Here is a 5,270-nt window from a genome sequence, read left to right as displayed (position 1 = left end):
GAATGTGCTTAAAGTATAATTAAACACTTTTTTTGGGATATATCTACTGCTAGCAAGCAGTAGATATATGCAAAAACATTTTAAAAAAAATAAAAAAGTTACTAAAAAGGTAATTAGTTACCTGTGTCAGCGCCGCTCACTCCCATCTGAAGATCTGGAGCTTCTCGAGCGGCCGAGCGGGATGATGGGGTGAGCGAATGCGGAGTAGAGATCTTTGGCGGGGAGAAGATGAGAGACACACTGGAGGTGAATGCAGCAGTGTATTTAGGTTTCATGTTGCCCTAGGAAAGATGAAACTCGGCAACCCCCCCCCATCTAAATTGATCCCACCCCTTCCTGTTCAAGACATTTTGTGTAACCTGTCAAGTCGCTGGATACAGCTTCAGACAAGTTGCGGTATTAGGCCTCATTCTCACAGCTAAGTGTCGGCCCGTACAGATCTGTGCGGCGTGCACGGCCGTATCGGGCCAGTCCAGGGAGGGACAGGTGCTGCGTGTGATTGTACGTAGCAGTCTGTTCTTCTTTATGGGAGAACTGCGCGTCCGTGCAGTTCTGGAAGTCTGTGCTTGTACACAGACAGGATGGATCCTGTCTGCGTCCAAGCACGGACACCCGCACAGATGTGCAGTTCGGGTGAGCGTACGGCCGCGTCCTCCCATAGAGAAGAACAGTCTGCTGCGTACAATCACACGCAGCACCTGTCCTTCCTGGGAATGGCCCGATACGGCTGTGCACGCCGCACGGATCTGTACGTGCCGACTCTAAGCAGTGTGAATAAGGCCTTAGTGTTGCAGGGAAGCCGAGGTCTCAGGTGGGCTGTAAAGGATCTCTGGTGGGCTCTGCAGGGTCTCAGGCTTAGACCGTCAAAGAACCTGTACATCCCACCATAGGCCTTGCACAGGTTCTGCTCCTCTTACCTGCAGGTCCCCAGCTTGCTTCCAGGACACGCGCTTCTTCCTCCATCTGCTGAAGCATCTTCTTCAAGCTGCCGAAGCTTCTACCTTGAGCCGCCCTCAGCCTCTGCCGGGCCGGGGCCACGTCTCCCTCAATCCCATCAGCCCCGTGTCCTCCCTGCTCTGTGCCTAGACCGGGCACGTACAGTCACCGAAGCTTCTTCTTGGAGCTGGCCACAGCCTCCGCCGGCCGGGCCGCGTCTCCCTCGACCCTGGCCATGCCTCCTCTTACACCAGGCAGCTCGCTGCCAGGCCCCACCTGCAGCCACCTGATTAGGCAGCCGAGGATCCCTGATTTTGTGTGCCCGTCACCAGTTTCCTCTGTGCAAAAATGCCGCCCCCCTGCAAAGTGCCGCTCCAGGCAAACGCCTTGTTTGCCTTGCGGTAAATATGCCCCTGGGTGAATGCACGCAGCTGGGAGGTGCAAGTTGGACAGAGACCGTGGGACAGGAAGAGAAAGGAGTCTGCGCTGGACCATACACCGGCACCAGCGACAGAGGGAGGGAGAAGTGGAAGGAAGAAGATGATCAGATCAAGAGGCATCATTTAAGGCACGGGTCTCAAACTCAAATGACCCGAGGGCCACTGGGCACGTTTACTTCTGCCATGGGGGCCGCTTGCAAAATTTGAAACACAACATTGAACTATGTACACTACAGTACTAGTTAGGGCTTGCTGCCCGTCACTGCTTACTGCCAGATGCTTGGCAGTGTTTGCTCTGAGTTAGATGAGCCAAGTCTACCTTAAGTGTGTTAGCAGTTGAGACCCTAATAACCACCTGTAGATGTGCATCTGTTAGCCTAGACCTGGTTTTAGATTTGTTAAAGTTCATAGTTGAGAATAATTTTTCACACAGGAATGTACTTCCAAATAAACACATGATCCGTTTGAATAGTTTGGACAGTTCTGGGAAGGTAGCTGGTAATTCTCTCAGAAATCGACTGATCATTTCTGCATTTCCATGTGCATCTCTGAACTTGGCTTTGAGGTCAGTGCTGCATTGCAGATCTATAAGTTCCATTTGCAGCACATCAGGGGCACTGTTCACATCAAAAGAAAAGGGGTCAGCAAAAATCTGAAAGGTTGCATTGTGGCTAGTGAAGTCAGCAAATCGCTGATCAAATTCCCGTTGGAGATTTTCAATGGCAGCAACATACTGATCAACAGCAAACAGAGAAATGTCTCCACCTTTTTCTTCAATTAGGGACTTGCATGTTGGAAAATGGCTGAGGTTTCTGTTGGTAAACTGTGTTTTCCATAACTGCAGCTTTATGGAGAATGCCTTCACATTGTCAAAAGCCACAGTGGTAAACTGATTTGGGCCTTGCAGTTTCAGATTGAGTTTGTTCAGCTCTTGTGTGATGTCAACCAAAAATGCTAAGTCCATGACCCATTTGGGATCATCAAGCTCAGGAACATCCAGTCTTCCATCCATCAGAAATGTCCTGACTTCCTTCATCAGTTCATAGAACCTCTTCTGGACATTGCCCCTACTTAGCCAGCGCACCTCTTTAAAGTACAGGACATCACCATACACTGCTCCTATTTGCTCCAAAAAAGCACGAAACTGGCGGTGCTGTAAGCCCCTTGATCTGATGAAATTAATGCACTTCACCACAACTGGCATAACATTGTTACATTTCAAGCATTTGCTGCAAAGTGCCTGCTGATGAATAATGCAAAGCAATAGCAGGATCTGCATTCTCTTCTTCTAGTTTTCTTTGTATTAGCGCCACCAGGCCATTTTATTCCCCCAGTCATTGATGGGGCCCCATCTGTGGTTATTCCAACCAGTCTATCCCAAGGTAGGCCAGCACTATCAATTACATCACAGAGTTGCTGAAATATGTTGCTGCCTGTAGTCTTTCCCTGCAATGCAACTAAACTGAGCACCTCTTCAGTTACTTCAAAATGGTCATTAATTCCTCTGACAAATATAGCTAACTGAGCAGTGTCATTTATGTCAGTGCTCTCATCAAGAGCCAATGAATAAAAACAGAACTTTGTAGCCTTATTGCACAACTGCTCATAAATATTATGTGACAAATCACTAATCCTCTCTGCCAGTGTATTTGGTGATAGGCTGATGTTTCGGAATAGATTTGCCTTCTCAGGGCAAAAGATATCAGCCACCTTTACCATACAATCTTTCAAAAACTGACCATCAGTGAATGGCTTTCCAGCTTTTGCAATCTGCTCACTCACCACATAGCTAGCCTCAACTGTGGCATCACATTCCTTTTTTGCTCGCTTGAAGAGGGTTTGCTGCATTTCTGAAGCTGGGCAATTTGCCTCTCCCTTTCTTCCCCTTGGTACTTTGCATACTGGTCTGCATGTTTAGTAGTATAATGCCGCTTAAGGTTATACTCTTTAAAAACAGCAACTTTTTAATTGCATATGAGGCACTTAGCATTGTTATTAACCTCCACAAAAAAAAAAAAAATCACTTGTCCAACTCTTTTGAAATTTCCTTTGCTCAGCATCAACTTTTCTTTTTAATTTTAAAGCTGACATTATGGAGTATTATAGGGCCAAAGATTGTCTTTTGCCAGATGTAATTGTCTTTCACCTCCTCTTTTTGACAGTACTTTGTACTTCAAGCTATGGAGATAATTAAAAAGAAAAATATATATAACTGTATTCTCTATAAAACAGATCCCATGTATGTAATCACACACACCACATTAAAATGTAATGTGTGCATGGAACATTGCAAGGAGTGACAGCCAGGAGAGAGAGCGAGGAGAGATAGTGAGGAAACATAGCAAGGAAACATAGCAAGGAGTGACAACTTGTGTTCCTGATTCAGAGCCATACACTGCAGAACTTGGAAAATGAGCCAAAGCACAAAGAGAGGAATTTATCAACACAGGAGCAGAGAAAATCTGGAGCAGCTGTGCATGGCAACCAATCAGCATCCACCTTTCATTTTTAAAGCTCAACTCAACAAATTGAAGAGAGAAGCTGATTGGTTGCCATTGGCAACTGCTTCAGATTTGGTCTGCTCCAGTTTTGATAAATTACCTCCCAAGTGTCTGAAAAGTCACAAATTGTTTGCTGAGATTTTTTTTTGTTTTTTAGTTACCCATGTCCGCCAGCAATGTAAAAGAAGTATTCTCACTGAATAGCAGTGTAACAGAGATATTCAAATGACCAGCAATGTAACAGAGGTATTCACAATGACCGCCACTATAACGGAGATATTCACAATGACCAGCAATGTAACGGAGGTATTCACAATGACCGCCACTATAACGGAGATATTCACAATGACCAGCAATGTAACGGAGGTATTCACAATGACCGCCACTATAATGGAGGTATTCACAATGACCGCCACTATAACGGAGATATTCACAATGACCAGCAATGCAGCGGAGATATTCACAATGACCACCACTATATCGGAGATATTCACAATGACCGGCAATGTAACAGAGGTATTCACAATGACCGCCACTGTAACGGAGATATTCACAATGACCAGCAATGTAGCGGAGACATTCACAACGACCGCCACTATAACGGAGATATTCACAATGACCAGCAATGTAACGGAGATATTCACAATGATCGCCACTATAACGGAGATATTCACAATGACCGCCACTGTAAGGGAGGTATTCACAATGACCGCCACTGTAACGGAGATATTCACAATGACCGCCACTATAACGGAGATATTCACAATGACCATACAGGAAGGAGAGAGGTAGCTCACTAGTCACAAGAGCCAGCTGCTATACCAAGCCAATGCGTTTCGGCTGGCGGGACATGAGCCGAGATGCAGAGGAAGCAGGATAAAATAATTAAAAACCAGGATGTCCGGGTTGGCAACTATGTGAGACTTGTAGTTCCACCACCATTGCCACAATTCAGCCTTAGGTGTTGCAGAACTACAAGCTCCAGCATAAATTAATGAACCTGCCATGTCTTGCAGGATCTGCTCTGGAGCTCTTTGTGCCTCCAGAGCAAACAGGCAACTACAGGTCTGTGTTTTTTGATAAGATAGCCTTGTAGTGAGGGGGGTGGGGTATTCTTACCTTGCAGGTGCTGATGCTAGCACTGTCTGGCTATGAGGCAGATGCTGTAGGGGGTGGCTGAGGATCGGAACCTGGACTGGAAGAGAAGGAGGAGATGGCTCTGGGAACAGTCCAAGCAGGCTGGGGGGGTCGCACACAGGAAGATATCACATGCAGTGAATAGTTACCCTGCGCTCCACTTGATTGAATGACAGCGCAGCGGACGAGCACCGGCGGCATATGATTTATTCACACTGCAGCCCGGCTCGCTACAGAGAAGAATCCAGCACCGGCG

The 5,270-nt window shown here is 46.6% G+C and overlaps 1 pseudogene; it reads right to left on the bottom strand.

Annotated features, from left to right (window-relative positions):
* Positions 1-917: 917 nt before the first annotated feature.
* On the bottom strand, positions 918-4,650 carry LOC108796679 (annotated as a pseudogene).
* Between the last annotated feature and the right edge of the window lie 620 nt (positions 4,651-5,270).

This window comes from Nanorana parkeri, unplaced genomic scaffold (assembly GCF_000935625.1).
Source record: "Nanorana parkeri isolate BGI_ZX_2015 unplaced genomic scaffold, ASM93562v1 scaffold1150, whole genome shotgun sequence".
Taxonomy (NCBI): domain Eukaryota; kingdom Metazoa; phylum Chordata; class Amphibia; order Anura; family Dicroglossidae; genus Nanorana; species Nanorana parkeri.
The sequence above is the reverse complement of the archived record's forward strand: the minus strand, read 5'-3'. Positions and strand labels throughout refer to the sequence as shown.